Source organism: Carcharodon carcharias, chromosome 3 (genome assembly GCF_017639515.1).
Source record: "Carcharodon carcharias isolate sCarCar2 chromosome 3, sCarCar2.pri, whole genome shotgun sequence".
Lineage (NCBI taxonomy): Eukaryota > Metazoa > Chordata > Chondrichthyes > Lamniformes > Lamnidae > Carcharodon > Carcharodon carcharias.
The window spans coordinates 205,305,986-205,324,982 of record NC_054469.1 but is presented as its reverse complement, the minus strand read 5'-3'; the positions used below and the strand labels follow the sequence as shown (position 1 = coordinate 205,324,982).

Genomic DNA, 18,997 nt, shown 5'->3' with positions numbered 1-18,997 from the left:
GGACTGGAGTCACATATAGGCCGGGTGGGGCAAGGTCAGCAATTTCCTTCTTTACATTAGTGAACCAGTTGTATTTTTGCAATAACCTGACAGCTTCGTGTTTGCTTTTACTGATGCCAGCATTTTATTTCCTGATTTTTTTTTAAAAGCTGAATTCAAATACTGGTGGGATTTGAACCCAAATTCAATGTATTAGTTCAGGGCTCTAGGTTACTATCGTAGTACAGATATATATAACCACTGCACTATTATGCCAAAAGCTCATAATGTGAAGAGGTGGTGTATTTTGCTTGAAAGAAAGAGAATGAGCACCTTACATGTACGTAGGGATGGACTTTATATGACGTCGCGGGCTATATTTTCGGCAGGGGTGCATGTAAAATAGGGTTCTGTGCCGCATTTGCTTCCAAGGTGGGCACCTCTCCCAACAACCCCCCCCCCCCCCCACCGCAACTCCCGTAATATTCTGCCCATAGTGTTTTTTCACTAACTCAGGTCATCCTAAAGTGCTTTACTTTAGTGAAGTTTGTGAAGTAGTTTGTAAAGTGAGGTACTTCTGAAGTGTAATTGCTGTTGTATTATAGGAAATGCTTCTGTGAAACATTTACTTCTTACACCAAATCTGTTCAGTGGGTTATCATATTCTGATTTTTCATTCATTCTATTGCTGTATATATGTGTGTAAAAGTCGAAAGCATGTAAAAATCAACCTCATAACTTTTGGCCTAAAGAATTGTAATTTCTCATATACCTCATGTAAAATTCGACTAGTTTTTCAGGGTTAACAGCCCAAATGTTTAAGAACCAAAGTATAATCGTAGAGATGGTAATAATTCAATTTAATTATCAATGTTTAAAAACTAATGAAAATGAGTACCGGTGAATAAACACTTAAAACATTTATATGTTTAAGTTTATTTATTCAAATTATTAAAACGATCAGATTATAAATGACAAACCGTGTTATGACTATTAATTATTTACTGGTAATTGCTACAGTTCATTTTTAATTATTACAGTTCATTGTGGTCTATTTTGGATCTCGCTTAGGTCCAAATCAAGCATCCATGTCAACCTTTGGAAAACATTCCTGTATAAAAGTCAGCCCCATGACTGATGGCCTAAAAAAATTGATCTAAAAAATTTTGACTTTACACAACTATGTATAGTTTAAGCACAGGAGTTGTCATTTTGTAAAAATTATGCTCTAGAATTTTTTTTAACTGGGCCTTTTCTTATTAACGTTAAACAGGTTTCAGTAGGTGCATCCTCCTCACTGCGGGGGGGTGGGGAAGTTTCGTGTAGCTGGCTTTGAAATGATTACTAGGTGAGCCTGGTGCCTCCAATCTGGCAGATATCTAAGACGGTGAGTTGGAATGTCAGCCGGGATATTGGAGGAGAGACTGAGAACATGTGCTTCCCTCCCCATGGGTTGCGAGGGAAATCAGAGAGTGAATTAAATAACAATTGGTTCAAGGGCAAGAGAGTATTCCTCCTAAACAAAAACAGAATTACCTGGAAAAACTCAGCAGGTCTGGCAGCATCGGCGGAGTAGAGCAAAGTTGACGTTTGGAGTCCTCATGACACCTGCTGAGTTTTTCCAGGTATTTCTGTTTTTGTTTTGGATTTCCAACATCCGCAGTTTTTTGTTTTTATCTCAGTATTCCTCCTAAGGTCTGCTCAGCCCCTGGAGTTGAACACAGGAAAGCCAACAAACTTTTGTTCATTTTTTGTCTGATAACTCTTGTGATTTTGCTACCATGATGAAGGCACTAGATAAATACAGGTTGTTATTGAGGGGGAAATGAATCATTTAAAATCTCATTGTGCATGTTACTGGCGAGGCTGACATTAATTTCCTATCTCTAATTGCCTTGGTGGCCTTCTTGAAACGCTGCAGTCAATGTGGTCATATTATGTATTGATTTGATGTAACTGAGTGGCTTGCAAGGCTATTACAGAGGGGTCAACTACATTGCTGTTGGTCTGAAGCCACAAATAGGTCAGTTTGGGTAAGGATAGCAGACGTCCATCCCTAAAGGACATTAGTAAACCAACTGTGGTTTTATGATAACCAGACAACTGTATGGTCACTTTCACTATTTCTATTTTCTCTCTTCTACTTTTGGCTTTTACCACGTTACATGGGGTCATCACAATGCTGGTTGATCACCCTTTACACACCAACCATTGTTTTTGGATTTGACGGTTGGTTTTTCATCCAGAGGCCCTTTCTACCGCTGATCCTCCCCAATGACCTGGGTTGGGGGCTGGCACCAAGACACACTGGCTTTGCCTGCACCAGTGGCTGGGCTCTTGCGTGATGGACACCTCTACTGATATCAGCTTTCTTCCTGGATTTTTAAGAACTGAATTCAAAAACTGCCATGGTGGTTCAAATTATTACTCAAATCACCTTCAAATTATTAATTCAGGCCTCTGGATTACTAGTCTGATAACATAAGCATTGCACTACCTCATACTATGAAGAATCACAAAATGTTGTCTAAAAGGGAGAAAACAGTGAAAGGCTTACATTTATGCAGCACCTTTTCATAACAGCTAATAAACATTTGTGAAGTGTAGTCACTATTACAATGCTTCTCTGAAAGATTTACTATGCTGATTTTATCTTCAATATTGGTTTAACAGTAAATCTGTTTTTGTGGGTTATTACGTTCTGATTTCTCACTCATCCTATGCTCAACATTTACTTGAGTTAATGTAAGCTGTGCTGATTGTTTTAACTATGATAGAATGATGTCAGCTTTACCCTATGGTGGTTGTATGGTGGGCCTGCCTTTAGACATTTGGGAAAGTGTTAATGTTAAAGGTTCATATGCAGTGATCTAGTAGGCCATTGCTCAACTTTGGCAGACTCTGGCAGGTGCTACCTTTCAAAACAATTTTTGTGCGTAATGAGTTCTGGTGTATCTTGATTTGACATGTTGCTGAGTCACTGCTGAACTAAAAAGGAAAAAAATTGCATTTACGTGGTGACTTTAGTACATCCCAAAGCACTTGCAGCCATTGAAGTACTTTTGAAGTATAGTCACTGTTGTCGTGTAGGAAAATAGCAAAGTTTTCACACAGCAAGGTCCCACAAACAGTACTGAGATATATGACCTTTAGTAATGATAGTTGAGGGATAAATATTATGTAGGACAACAGGGAAAACTCCCCTGCTCTTCTTCAAATAGACAGCACGGGATTTTTTTCATGCCCACCAAAGAAAGCAGACAGAGCCTCCGTTTAACATATTTAAAAATGAGACCTCCAACTGTACATTGGTATTTCAGTGCTCCATTGGAGTGTCAACCTAGATTTAGTGTTCATGGCTCAGAACCCAGAACCTTCTGACGCAGAGGTGAAAGTGTTACCACTGAGCCAACCATTGGCATCAGAGAGAGATTCTGCAGAAGAAACGAGACTCCATGTCTCACTGTTGTTTTGGAAGATTAAAATGGCAGGCTAGCAAGACTCAGTTTCAATGACATTGGGAAATTAATTAATGTAAAAGTTCCGAATGAGTTCTTCAAGCAAAAAGCTAAATAAGAATGCTGGATCAAAATTAACTGAATTAAACCTTTCACTTACTAACTTTATGAGGTAAAGCCCCAACACAGAATTACAGTAGATATGTACAATTCAAAGCATTGTAAGTGGAAAACAAAGCAAGGAGGAACATTTTTTTGCTACACAGAGCTGCTATACTGGCTGTTTCTGTTATATGAGAAGGAAATAACAAATTCAAAGGGGAGTTGGCGCTAGCTTTCCACTATTTCCTTCCTCTCTACATTTGCAGAAATTGAAATGTCTCCCCTATTTTGTTAGTTGCATCTCGTGATCCAGGAATATGTCAGCAGTTTGACCAGCTATGACTTTCATAGTCCCTTCTCTAACAGTTGCTTCTTCTAGTTTCATCAGCAACCTGCACATGTTTATCTACAGTATTCAGATTTAGAAATCTGCCTGATTTTCAGATAGAAAACAGAGTGGGGGAGGGAGTGGGAAGGGTGCAAAAATGACCGATTTTGTTGGGCCAAGTCCTCCTGTGCCAAGGATGTCTGAGAAACACCTGATGCCACATTGGCCAGGTCGATTATCAGTTGTCCATGGAGACCACCTAAAACAAGGCATTAAGTTCCATGCATAGGTTAATGAGGGACCTAATAGCTACCTAACCCAAGGAGGGGTGGGTAGGAATGGTTAACTCAGTTGGCTAGATAGCTAGCATGTGGTACAGAATAACGTCATTTGCACTGGTCTAATTGCTGTTCAAGCTGAACTAGACTTGGAACCTGCTTCCTTGCCCTGCCCCTGAGAGTGGAAGGCATTGACAAACCAGCACTGACAAAAACTACCAAGTTAAACAGTTCAGGATGAAGCATCAGCAAACAATGAGTCAAGGACCTGCCTTCAGGCAGAGCACACGTGAATGAATGTGGATTAGGTGCTGGGCCAGTTTTGCTTCTGTTTGGCAAGAGTGGATGGTTTGTGCTGTTTTACTACATTAGAGGCACTGTATAAATGCAAGTTATTGTGCAGCATGCAGCTGTGATTAAAATATAGTCTTATTTTTGAAGGCTGATACTTAAGGCTAGAGGAGCAGTTACCAGTGCTTCTTCGTTCCACAGCACTCCTGAGAACCAGTGCCAACCCACAACTGGTCCCCATTCTCATTGTCCGCTTCCCCACCTCCCACAATTCCACAGACTTAGGTGAGAAGTCAAGCAGCCTGAACTTCAGCCGCTTGAAATAGTGAGTGGCCCTGGAGATATAATGAGGCCTGAGGCCCAATTTCAGGTTATCTGTCTACCATCAGCTGTGAATAACCAACTTCCATCCCCTGGTCTGTTCCTTGGGAATTTTATACACTGTTCAATTGTTACCATTGCTCACAATTGAAAGAGCAAACAAGGTTTTGATTTAAGGTCTCATCTAAAATATGGCGCCTCCAGCAGTGCAACACCCCCTTGGTACTGCACTGGATTATGTTCTCAAATCTCTGGACCCTTTAAATATTGAAAGGGCTCCTAATCATGTAGGTAATCATCTAGCCTGGAGCAGGATAGGAATGGAACTTCCTGTTATAACAAAACATTCACTTTGGGGCCATGCTGCACTGTGGCAGGTGGCCTAGGCCTTCAGCAGCCATTTTAGGGTCTCTCCCGAGCTGGGTTCCCTGGTTGAGCTGGCCATACAATGACCTGGAGTTTGCCAGGTTTTTGACAGTGAACTGCCAGTAATCACTCATTATCCTTCTGAAACTGACAAATCGTATAACTGGGGTGGTGGGTAGGGCTTTAAACCAACAGGGGAAGGGGAGGGTTCAGATGAAGGTAGATTTAGAAATCCAAAGAGAAAAGTCAAGGCAACAAAACTCTGTAGCAATACAGGTAAAATCAAGCAAAGTGGGACAGGAAGGGATAGAGAATTTAGCAGTTTTTATGCATCAATGAGTAAGATCCATGCAGGAAATGGTAATAACAAAATTGAAATGAAAGATTCTTTATCTGAATGCACAAAGTGTCTGCAATGTGAACGAGTGGCACAAATGGAGATGAATGATTTAGATTTATTCGACATTACATAGATGGTTACGTGGTGACCAAGGCTGGGAAATAAATATTCAACGTACACAATATTTCAAAAAGACTGACAGAATGGCAAAGGAGGAGAGGTAGCTCTGATAGTGAAGGATGACTTAAGAACTTTAGTGTGAAAGGATCTTAGCCCAGGTGATCATGAAGTAGAATCAGTTAGGAATAGCAAGAGTCAGAAAACGCTGGTAGGAGTAATTTACAGGTCCACTAACAGTAATTGTACTGTTGGACAAAGTATTAAACATGGAAGTTATTGGAGTGTGTAACAAAGGAAATGTAATAATAGTGGGGGACTTTATTCTTCATATAGATTGGACCAAGCAAATTGGCAAGGATAGTCCAGGAGATGAATCTGTAGAATGTTTCAATGACACTTTCCTGAAGTAATACATTGTGGAACCAATTAGCGATAAAGCTATCTTAGATCTAGTATTATGTAAAGAGCAGGGTTAATTAGTGATCCACAGTAAAACATCCTCTGGGAACCAGTGACCATAATACAATTGAATTCCATGTTAAGTTTGAAAGCAACATACCCCAATCGCAAACAAGAATCTTAAATTTCAACAAAGCCAATTATGTAGGTATATGGGCATAACTGACAAAGGCTAAATAGACTAAATGTTATGGCTTGGTACGAACAATGGGAAATACTTAAAGAAACAATTCAAAATCTTCAATTAAAATACATTCCATTGAAAATCAAAAACTCAGCAAGAAAGATCCATCTGTGGCTTACTCAGAAAGTTAAGGATAGTATTAGATTAAAAGAAGAAGGTTATAAAGTCTCTCTATAGATTCGTACCAAGTCTAAGAATTGGGAGTGTTTTAGAAACCAGCAAAGGGCCACCGAAAAGTTGATAAAAATTGAAAAAATAGAATGTGAAAGCAAATTAGCCAGAAATATTAAAAGAGATTATAATAGCTTTTACAAGTATGTAAACAGAAGGAAAGTAGCTAAATTAAAAGTTGGTCCCTTAGAAGCTGAGACAAGAGAAGTTATTATGGAGAACAATGAAATGGCAGAGACAGTGAACAAATATTTTCTTTCTGACTTCACAGTAGAAAACAAGTTGCATACCAGAAATAGAGGATAACCTTGGTGCTAAAATGAGTGAGGAAACTAAAGAAATTAATATCAGCAGAGAAAAAGTACTGAAGAAACATAAGAGACTAAAGCCTGACAAATCCCCAGGATCTGATGGCCAACATCCTAGGGGTTTAAAAGAGATAACTCTGCTTTTTTTTGTCTTGAGGACAACTCTCATTGATCTTTAGGTATCTGCAAGGTTGACATGCAATCCACATTTCAAAGCAATGGTACTCCAAACACAATCGACATGTAACATCTGTCTATGGAATCTCCACACAGATATTTATGAACTTATTCAATATTTTGTATATTTATTCTACAGAATTCCTTTCAGAAAAGAAGTTAAAAAGAGTATAATTTTAAATTAGCATACTTGCTTGTCCCTGTTCTCTATGACTGTTCTATGACTGGAAGCAAGTTGCTAACTCTTCAGCTATCACTTTGGTTTCATGCTAGATGGGATTGGGAAATGGATAATTTGGCTAAAAAATCTTCAGAAGAGACAGAGAAAGGAAGGAATGTTACATTATTCATCAAAGATACAAATAACACAATAGAAGGTAGGAGGTTATTGAAGGTGGTGTTTAGGCTGAGTTTCTAGATTGAACTGAGAATTAATAAGGATTCTGCGACAAGTGTTCATTATGGACTGTCAAATGGTAAAGAAGAAAGGCTTTTGTTTATAAAGTGCTTTCTCTGATCTTAGGATGTCCCAAACCACTCTGCAGCCAATGAAGTACTTTTGAAGGCTAGTCGCTGTTGTAAAGTGGGAAATGTGAAACAATGGGAAAAATAAAAATAGAACTTAATAGACAATTCAAGAGAGGTTGTAAGGACCTAGCATTAATAATATTGTTTTCATTATCCAGATGTAAAGGAAGAACTTGCATTTTTATAAGCACCTTTCATGACTTCAGGATGTCCCAAATTGCTTTACTGCTGATGAAGCTCAGCTGCCACTGCTTATAGCAGGCTTGTTGATGTAAATATGATGTCGCCTCTATACAAATTGGCCAGTTTAACAGGGTAGCACTATTACAGTACTCTACTATTGAACAAGAATGTACTAGATTGCTGTTGAATAAGCTACTGCAGTCACTGCTTAGTGTAAACTGCAACCGCACATCATTTAAAAGGGATTAAGCACACAAGCTACAAGGCTGACACCTGTATGTTGGGATAACTCTAACATTGATGGTTAGAGTGAGAAGGGGTTAGTAGAATGCATTCAGGACCATTACTAAATTATCATATCAATATTGAATAAGGAACAATGTGGCACAAGATCTCCTAAAAAGCTAAGGTGAAGTGGAAATTCCTCATAAAATTAGGTTCAGAGGCAAAACAGAGAACTAAACCACAAACAAAACACCATGATGTGAAAAAGAAAATCACATTTGAGGGAAATGGAAAGGGATCGAGCTCAGATGAATTGAATAGGAAAAATTGATACATGAGTGTCCCAGAGTGTTCATTTTTTGTTTGCTTGTCAAACAAATATATACATATTAAAACTGGCCATTTATCTGAGCTACCTCCAATGGATCAGTTGTACAGATATGACAGGGGTTCTGTGGCCTGTTGTTAGCCTCAGTGCTGTGAGGAGGTGTCTATTGGATTCAATGCCCTCTCATACATACAGATGGAGTGACATCACTGGCTGTGATGGCAGTGCAGTCAGATGTGAATACCATTGGACAGACTGACATTGCTTGCATAAACCAGGAGAAAACATTTGAATGTAGTTACATGACTAGGGTTGAATGGACAAGTTCTTCTCCATGTCTGAAGGTCAGAATGACAGCTGATCCTACTAGAAAGAAAGAACTTGCATTTATATAGCAACTCACCTACTCTCTTTGAGATAAGCTGCATTCTGTTCCTATCTGTCAAAGTGAAGGTTGTCCTGACAAATGCACTCAACATATCTGTCAGTTCACTCCCTGCACATGATTCATTTGAAAAAAAAAATCATCAGGAACTCAGCTCATTGCAGTTGCAGAAATACAAGTACTTCTTCCACAGGAATAGCAGCTGATTTTGTTCTTGGGGATTCATTACTGAAATAACTCACATTACCAAATTGTTCTGTGGAGTGCTATATATAAGGAGTGTGGATGGTCTCCAATGAACTGGAGCAATAAGATACTCTTGGATCATGCCAAATCCTAATTTTGTTGCCAAGACGACTAGTATATAAAGAGAGGGCCTGAGCACAGGCTATTACTTTCATTTGCTGAATTCTAGCTTTTTAATATTTATCAATTGAATACTCTAATTTTCCTTGACAATATATAGCAGTCGGGATTTCTTTAGTTTATCTTCCACACAGTACAAGATTGCCTTAGAAATTGTTTAATGGCCATTTGGTACACAAACTCTGGCATGTATGCAACCCATGCCTGAACTTTGAGCCCTGAGAGCAGCCTAAAATTGGACCTCAAGCCTCATTAATATTAATTGGATGAGCTCCTGATGCCTATTGTACCTCTACAGGCATGTCTCCCAATTTTACACTGTTGAATCTTGAATCTGAATAGTAGGAATCAGCAAACACCTACCACAAACTACCTGGTCACCATCATATTGCTGTTGTTGGGAGCTTGGTGCAAATTTGCTTCCACGTTTCCTACATTACAGCATTGACTACACTTTAAAGTCCTGAAGGGTGCTATATAAATGCAAGTTCTTTCTTTCTTGTCTCTCATCAGTGCAAATCATCTGATTTGCCCTGGTGAAGGTACTGTATAAATGTTTGTTGTTGCAGTCTAATCAGGAGATCCATGAGTAAAAATATTTTCCCCTAATTCATTCTGGCACTTTACATGCTGTTTCTTGCCCTTCACCAAATGGTGTTATGGGATCTGTTGTATCCACTTGAGAGAGCGGACAGGGCCTCAGTTTAGCATCGCACCCAAGAACCTCTGACAGCACAGCAATCTCTCTGGCAGCATTGGTTCTAAATTATGTGAATAACAAAAGGAAGACTTGCATTTATATGGCACTGTTCATGACCACTTAGATGTTTCAAGCCACTTTAAAACAAAAAGAAAGACTTGCAACTATAAAGGAATTTTCACAACCACCACGAGCAAAGCACTTTAGAATGAAGTACCTTCTGAAGTGTAGTCACTATTGTAATATAGGAAACCTCGTAACTAATAGCACTCAGCAAACTTCCACAAATAGCAATACGATAATGACCAGATAGTCTGCTTTTTGAGGGATAAATTTGGCCAGGACACCTGGGAAATCTCCCCTGCTCTTCTTTGAAATAGTGCCATGGGGTCTTTTGCATCCACTAAAGCAGGGGATGGTGCCTCAGTTTAATATCTCATCTGAAAGACAGCACCTCCAACAGTGCAACTCTCTCTCTTTATTGCATTGGAGTATCGGCCTTGAATTTTGTGCTCAAGCTCTAGAGTGGAACTTAAACCCAGAACCTTGTGATTCAGAAGCAAGTGTGCTACCAACTGAGCCATAGCTGAGGCACAATTTGCAGCCAATGATGTACTTTGAGGTTGTAATGTAGGAAATATACTTGTGTAGAGAGGAACTTGAACCCCCAACCTTCCAATTCAAGAACAAGAGTGCTGTCAGTGAGCTACAGCTACTGCAACCAGGCAAGATGGTTCAAAGTAGTTTCATAAAGGTAATTTTGATGAGTCTTTCAAAGGCAAATAGGGAAGTAGCAGGGCACAGAGATATAGTGACAAATCAAAAGCAGAACTTTGAAAGAAAGTGCTGTCGATTACACAACAGATTTGTAAATTTATTTATAAGTCTTTATGTTGCATCCTGTTGATGTGAAAACTCGTGTGCATGTGCTTGCCTCTTTTATGTTTGAGTTGAAAGTAGAAGATCTAGCAGTTGAGGTCTATTGTATAGGCAATAGTTTTCAGAGAAACAATGTGGAACTGGAGGTGAGCCACAGTACTTTGTATTGAGAAGGCGAGGCTATCTGATCTACAGAGCTGGTATTATGCAATAGGTGGTGCTTTGGTTTAAGAACTAATACTAGGAACATTGTTGGTGAAACCAGAAAATTACAACTAATTTGTAATTACAAATTACAAAGGTCTTCAAGCTTTTAAACTTCTTTTCAATTATAATGATCTGGATCAGTGATGTACAACAGGTTAGCCACGAGCTACATGTGATTAATTGGGAATCCAGATGTGGCTAATTGCATTCCTGATTAGTAAATTAGAAAATGAGTTGGTCATGTGACTCCAATTAACATATTCACACGACATATGCACGTGAACTTAAACCTTTCTGCAAGTTGATAAAATGACAAGACGTGCTTGATTGCGCTGCACGGACATATTTTGCAGCATTTTTGTCATTCCCTTTATTCTGCGCAGGTCTGCAGCTCCCTGGGGCAGTTTCTGCCTTCAGGAAGCTCGTTCGAAGTGCTCACCCGCAACCTCAGTTAGGTTGGTGCCCGCCCCCATCCCGGCAGCGCTGAGCATTTCTCAGCGCACGTTTCATGCTGGCTGGCCGTTAATTGGCCAGCCAGCGTGAAATGGCGGCCGGAGGCCAATTTCCCGCCCACTTCTGGGCCTGCCAATCGCAAGCGCCTGACAAATGAAAAATTCAGGTCCTCCGTTACGTGTAAGGTGCGTTCTACTAAAATTAGTGCCTATGGCTAAAACCATATGCATGTGGCTAATCAGCAATTTCTATTGTAGAATTCTGGCCTGGGTAAATTGGAAGTGCTACAAATACAGAATAGATGTCCTGTGAAAAACAAATGTTAAGATTGTGTCCAAAAAAAAAGCATTCAATAAATTGATGAGAATTATTTCAAAACTAACTTCCAGGGGGGTTGTTGGATCACTGGTAGGGGAGTACCATTGATTTAAAACTGAAGGAATATCAAAATAGGATATCAGAGAAAGTAGAAGTTCAATAACCAAGGTGGGCCTTCAAAGCCAGGTATTCTGGAAGGTGCAGTGGAAATAATTTCACAATTTGCCCTGGTAGGTTTTGATTGACAACCTACAGTGTGGTCAGTTGTGTAAATATGATCCCTCAGATCCTCACTGGTTTGCTAGAAGCTGGAGATGTTACTCTGTGTGAAATTCAATATTTTAATCTGTTCATTCAATGTAAGGAGCCTCCTGCTCATATCCTGGAGGGTAATTTCTCTGGGTTTCTTTGCTTCCGTTACTGTCTGTGCCTTATCTGGGTTTTATTTAACCACTGTTCATTTGTGTAACTATTTTCAGTAACCTACAAAACTTGGTTGGGAATGTGGGCGGGTAGTGGTCAGCCTTTTCTCTGAGAACATTGGGCTGTGAAATTAAATGGCCTCTAATGCTGGTAGAAGAGCCCTTTCTTATCCCTACTTCCTCCTATTTGCTGTAAGCTGAATTTTTAAAAAATATTTATCTTCATATATTTGTCAAGTTTATTTACAAAAACAATCATCCCAGCAACCTCTCAATTTTCTATCAATGTTTCATGGCAATTTGAAAAAAAATACAACACCCCCATTGATTTGCCATTTAAATCAAGCTAAAGAGAAAGCCCCCCTCTTGAGAAGAAACAGAAGAGATTGTGTTTACTTAGACAGCTATGTGAACAAGAGGTGAGCTCCGCATGGTAAATGAAGTAGTTTGATCTGTAGAGTCATAGAATCAGACAGCACAGAAGGAGGTAATTCAGTCCATGACTGTGTTAGCTCTTTGAAAGTACTATCCAGTTAGTCCCAATTCCCTGCTCTCATCAAATTTTCTTTTTCAAATATATATTCAATTCTCTTTTGAAACTTTTATTGACTGCTTCCACTACTTTTTCATTCTGTGCATTACAGATCAAAACAACTTGCTTCACAAATAGAATACCTACTTATCTCACCTTTGGTCCTTTTGCCAATTATCTTGAATCTGTGCCTTCTGGTTACTGACCTTGCTGCCAGTGGAAACAGTTTCTCCTTACTTAATCTGAGTATTGCTGAAGAAATATGCAAGGGGTAGGAGATTAGGTGTCATTGCTTTGAAGGCACGTTGCTCATGGAACACAAAAATGATGTTTGTGAGAGCTGAGTCTAGAGGGGATCCCATAGCAATAGATCTAGATCACCATGATATAGTGCTACAGCACAAATATATATGGCTTCCTTAAGTGGAACATTGGTAAATAGGCTAGCGGATCATATTGAACAGCATATCCCAGCCGCTGTTTGCAATGGGTAGGGTACAGACCAATCCAACCTGCCTGTGCTTACAAAACTCAAAACAGTGCCCAACATTAGATGTGATTCTGCAATCCTTAATGTGCTAAGACTTACGCTGACAACCAATTTAAGATTGTCAGTGGGCTCGCAGTGTGATGCATTTGCAGGTACTGGAAGCTACATGTATTAATACAAAGGGCCCTGTTCTTTGCAGACAAAAATAACATGTACACACCTGCTTAGGCTGAACAAAATAAGTGATTGCCATTCGCTGACTCATTCCTCGGTGCAATGCCTTGATCAATCGGGTTCCTCAGTGCAATGCCTTGATCAATCAGGTCAAACTGCCTGGTTTAAATTTCAAACAACGCTTGGCAGCCAACTGTCAGTCACCATCAAAGGTGCATTCTCCATGGCAATGCCACTTACCAACCAATCAGCACTCTCTTCACATACAGCATAAATTGTTGTTTTCCCCTTATATTGGTATTCTTGCAAATGTCCTGATGATTGCAAGACGAAAAGCTTAGACATGTCTCTTTTTTCAGCAATACTCAAATTCTGTACTACCAAACGACTATTTGTGTACTCTTATCAAAACCGTTATCATCATAAAGTTGATTCATGAGAACAGCCTTCTTGTCAAGAAGCACTTCAAATGTAGAACCGCCAAAGCTCTGGCAGCACAGCTATGCATCAGGGTATTGAGGGATTTTGGACTTTGTGATATGAAATAAAAACATCAGTTTTAAGGAAAATACAGGATTGATTAGAACTGAGTTAATTACTTGGTAAAGGAGCTGGAAAGAACAGTTAAGGCATGCTGTGAAGGTTGATCCCATTTCTATTCAGTGGCTTGTCTAGAAAGTTAAAAGTAGGACAGTTGTAAGACTTTGAAAGTCTGTGATAAGCTGCTTTAAACAACATGTTGTTGTAAACCAGGGGAGAGGTCAGGAAGCTTGTTTTTCATCAGCAAGCATGATATAAAAGCAGCTATTTTAGTAATGTTGGGAAGACAATCCAAAAAATTGACCAGAGACAAAACAAAAGAACACCATGCAGGGTTTCAGCCAATTGTTAACCTCTTAGGCATGTGAGGTCAAATAATTAGCTATTTTGAGTTTTGCATTCTGCTACTGACTCAAAGGTTGTATAAACCTCTACTTGTAAAATGTGTTGAATTTTTTATATTAATAATACAATTAGAATTGTCCAATTAGAAAAGCAATAAACCTTAGTTGATCCTTAGCTCTGATTACCCTAAAGAGTTAAGAGTTGAAAAAATAAACTTCTGGCAGAAGTGTCTGAAACAGGATGTTATGTTCCCAGCATAAACACCCTGCTGCCAGTAGGTTTGAAGGGGAGGAGGAACCTGCAGAAAATCAACCAGGGGAGTGTCAGCTGGTGAAAAGGACCAAAAAGGACGGGCTAAGAAAGGACCAAGCCACTTCCAAGGCGAGTGGCAAGATGCAGCTCCCATCCAACACGGATGACAAGGGCTGCTGTTCTTTGGATGAAAAAGGACAAGGGCGGCACCAACAGAAGAAGCGGGAAAGCTCTAGGGAGGTGGAGGAGGAGACACTCGAGCTCTAGAACATTGGAGACAATGAAAAGACCAGCACACCCCAACTTCACACTCAACTTAAAGAGGCCAGCGCACCCCAGCCCCAGGAAGCTGGGAGCAGTAAAGCACTCAGCGCATCCCAGCTCCGGGAAGCAGGGAGCAGCAACTCCATGGAGGGGGAGTGGATCAGTGAGACTTCTCCAACAGAGAACAACTCAAGCCTCACTCCTTGCACAAACCCCTCAATGTCACCTGTGCGGAACATCTCCAATGGTTTCCTCAGTCCATCCAAAGTGAGACAATTTGAAAATATTATGTGTATGCAGGAGCAGACCACGGATCTGGAACTCTCAGAGACAACAGGTTTGGTAAGCAACAAAATGTTTTAAAAATGGGGATAAAGATTCTATCTATTAACGTGCGTAGCATTAAATCTATTACGCGATGTGTTGCAACCTTGGATTACCTTGCCAAGGTTAAAGCTGACCTGTTGCTTCTGCAGGAGTGTGTGATAATGCACCTCAGCTCCTACAGGCAATGGTCACGATGGTGGTCCCATGGGCCATTGATCTGGTCAGAAGAAAATGACTCGCGTTCCTCCAGCCTAGGTATTCTGCTGTCGGGAGGCAACTTCACCAGCTCCAAGGTTAAGGAGCTGGTGGGCGGTCGCCTCCTCGTAGCAGACGTATTATACAAGAACGTTCTGCTCCGGTTAATTAATGTGTATGCTCCGGCTCAAAACAGCAAGCGGCTAGCAGTCCTTCAGCAGCTCCCACTGCTGCTGGTGACCTCCAGACCTGTTATTCTGCTGGACGTTCCAGCAGGGCCAACAGCAGACTGGACACCACGTCCAAATTCCTGATGGAAACAGTAAAGGATGCCAAGCTGCACGACGTCTTCAGCAACCCTGCAGGTGGAGCGCAGCGTAGATACACCTGGTCATGGCCAGACAGGCCCAACCGTTCCAGGATAGACTTCCTTTTTGTGTCCCATGCGTTCAGTCAGATCCACCGATGTCAAGCCGGTGCTCTTCTCTGACCACAGCCTCCTACTAGTTGACTGTCACTTACAGGAAGACCAAAGAGTTGGCAGGGGGACATAGAAGCTGAACGTGCAATTGCTGACCCCAGAGAACATTGAGGAACTCGAGGGATTACAAAGGTTGGAGACCGTGAAACCCCTCTTTGAGTCCCTGACACACTGGTGGGAAGCGATCAAGGAGAACATCAAGAAGTTTTTCATCCTCAAAGGTGCCCAGAAAGCTAGAAAGGGACAGAGGGAAACGTCCTGTCTCCAGAAAAACATGCAGAATCTGCTCTGGCTGCAGTCGATGGGGGTGGATGTCAAGGAGGAACTCCAAGAGGTGAAGAGCCAGCAAGCCTCACTCTTTGTCTTGGAGGCCTCCAAAGTCACGTTCTGGTCCAGAGTCCGCTCCATGGAGCAGGATGAGACATGCTCAAATTTCTTCTTCCAAAAGGTACACAGAGAGAACTCTGTGATCAGCAGCCTGAAGAAGGAAGACAGCTCAGTAAAGTCATCACGGTCCAACATTTTGAGAATCAGCAAATCCTTTAATGCCAGATTGTATGATGTGAAGCCCACAGACAGCACAGCCTCCCAGTCCTTCCTGTCCTCTATCACGGAGGTCTTAGATGACAGTACTTGGGAGAGTCTGGACAAACCACTAATTCCTGACGAACTGATTAAGGTCCTTGAGTCCTTTGAGAAGAGGAAAACTCCTGGAAGCGACGGCTTACCTGCTGAGTTGTATTCAGCTTTGTGGGGTTGGATTGGCCCAGACCTGCTAGAAGCACAAGAGAGTATGCTCCTAGCTGGCAGCATGTCAGAATCCATGAGGAAAAGCATCATCACCATCATCTATAAGCAGAAGGGGGAAAAGGAGGAAATTAGAAATTGGCAACCCATTTCACTGTTGAATGTGGACTCTAAGATTCTGTCCAAGGTCATTGGCAATCGGATCAGGTCTGCTCTGGAGCTGGTGATCCACCCTGACAAGACCTGCGCTGTGCTTGGCAGGAAGATCTCTGACAGCCTTGTGCTACTCAGGGATACGATTGCCTATGTGCAGGACAGGGGTGTGGACACCTGCCTCATCAGCCTAGACCAGGAGGAGGCCTTTGACAGAGTATCGCACACCTACATGGTGGATGTGCTCTCCAAAATGGGGTTTGGGGAGGGAATCTACAACTAGATCCAACTGCTCTTCACAAACATCAGTAGCACAGTTTCAATCAATGGGTGGGAATCAGAAAGCTTTCCAATTAAATCTGGGATCAGGCAGGGCTGCCTCCTCTCCCCTGTCCTGTTTGTGTGTTTCATAGAACCCTTTGCTGAGTCCATCAGGAAGGATCCAGGCATAAGAGGAGGGACGATCCCAGGCAGTGGAGGCACTCAGGTTAAAGCCTCCCTGTACATGAACAATGTTGCCGTTTTCTGCTCGGATCTGCTGTCAGTGTGCAGACTGATCAACATCTGCAACCAATTCGAACTGGCCTCAGGAGCTAAGGTAAATCGTGGCAAGGGCGAGGCCATGTTCTTTGGGCTCTGGGCTGACCGATCCTTTGACCCTTTTACTGTCAGGTCAGATGGCCTGAAGGTGCTGGGGATATGGTTCGGAGAGACCGGGGCATGCGCTAGAAACTGGAAGGAGCGAGTGGCTATGGTGATAAAGAAAACTGAGCATGTGGCAGCAACGCTCCCACTCCATTGCGGGTAAGAACCTGGTCGTCAGATGTGAGGTACTCTCGGTATTGCTGTACATGGTGCAAATCTGGCCCATTCCTCACTCCTGCATGGTGGCAATCACCTGAGCCATCTTTCGCTTTATCTGGAGGTCGAAAAGGAATTGTATTCGCAGGGATATGATGTGCAACCTCTAGATAAAGGGGGGATAAACATGCCCACCATCGCCCTCATCCTGATGGCCACCTCTGTGTGTGGCTGCATCAAGCTGTGCATAGACCCTCGGTACATAAACACCAAGTGTCACCATGTGCTGAGGCTCTACCTGTCCCCGATGTCGTGAAGGATGGGTCTGGCCACGCTCCTGCAGAACTCTCCAAGTAGTTGGACCGTGCCGCACCACCTGTCCCTCAATGCTGAGGAGCCCGGACTGACAGGTAAGGCCAAGGTTGGGGTCATGGCAAGGGGGTTGGGTGGGGATAAGTGGTATTAAAGGTGTTGTGGGAGGGGGTGGGAAAAATGTATGCAGAGAAACACCTTTGGCCACACATCCATCAGGCAGTGGTTGGCACATAACATCCTAGAGACTCTGCGGGAAAAGGAGATGGTGGATCCTGTCTGATGGTTCCCCAAGCAGACTATCAAAGTCATTTGGCAGAATGCCTGATCACCAGACCTTTACAACAAGCACCAAGATGTAGTTTGGCTGGTGGTGAGCAAGGCCTTCCCCGTCTGATCCTTCCTACACGCCAGGAGTCTCACCCCCTCCGCACGTTGCCCTCGAGGTGGCTGTGGTGGGGAAGAGACCGTTGTTCACCTCCTTGTGGAATGTGCCTTTGCAAAGAAGGTCTGGAGAGAGATGCAGTGATTTTTGTTGAGGTTCATCCCAAGCAATGCTGTGACACAAGACTCTGTGCTCTACGGGCTGTTCCCAGGGGCACACACTGAGACAAACATCAACTGCAGTTGGAGGATCATCAACTCGGTGAAAGACACTCTTTGGTCTGCCCGAAACTTGTTGGCCTTCCAGTGCAGAGTTGTCCCTGGCCGAGTGTTGCAGACTGGTACATTCCAAGGTCCAGGACTAAGTGCTGACGGACGCACTAAAGCTCGGGGCAGCTGCTGCAAAGATGTAGTGGGGAAAGGTCGCTATCTAAGACCTTTCTGCCATAGTGCACCAAGGGACTGGGAATTGTATCGACTCCTCGGGCTGCACGACTCATAATGAATGTACTCATTGAATACTAAATGTATCATAATTGTATTGAAGCACCTCAGTGTGCAACATGATCTAGCTATCTCTGTCTGTAATGACCATGTTGAAATGTCTGTAATGTTCATTGATTGTATTGAAGCACCTCGTGATCCATGTGGAAAAATTGAATATGATTGCACTTTACGTGATGGCCATTTAGAAATGTTTTGTAATGTTCTTTCAGATATCTTGTGAATAAAGTATATTTTTTTAAAAAAGGTGTGAAGGCTGGGAGGCGCATGTAAAATCCAGCGGCTGACTTTCCTGCTGCCTACCTGCTTGCGCCCAATCTTGTCTGAACTTTTAAGGGGGACGGTGAAGGTGTCAGGCAGCCCACCTGCCCTTGGGGCCATTGAGACTCTTAAGTGGAAAATTGATGGCCACTTTAGGGTTTCATCCCACCCCCGCCAATATTTTACCTCAGGCGTGGAGACCCCAGCAGCGCTAGCTTCACCAGCTGGTGTCGGGCAAGGGGGTACCTCCTTTGGGGGCCCCTTTGGCCCAATGGAGGCACCAGCCCCCCATCAAGGTCACCCCGACTTTAATCCTGCCACCCAGCCTCTTGAACCCACCACCACCCCCCATACCCCCT

At 42.2% G+C, this 18,997-nt stretch overlaps 1 protein-coding gene across 4 annotated transcripts in view; it reads left to right on the top strand.

Annotated features, from left to right (window-relative positions):
* nod1 (nucleotide-binding oligomerization domain containing 1) overlaps positions 1–18,997 on the top strand; it is a 63,452-nt gene that overhangs the window by 7,731 nt on the left and 36,724 nt on the right. Inside the window, exon 1 of one of the 4 annotated variants that reach the window (XM_041184911.1) lies at positions 1,346–1,366. The exons of 2 other annotated variants lie outside the window; for them this stretch is intronic. The gene's annotated coding sequence lies outside the window, so the exon portion shown is untranslated. Of the gene's footprint in view, positions 1–1,345; positions 1,367–14,294; positions 14,816–18,997 lie in introns of those variants that run through there. One more of the 4 variants, XM_041184909.1, reaches the window with a different exon arrangement.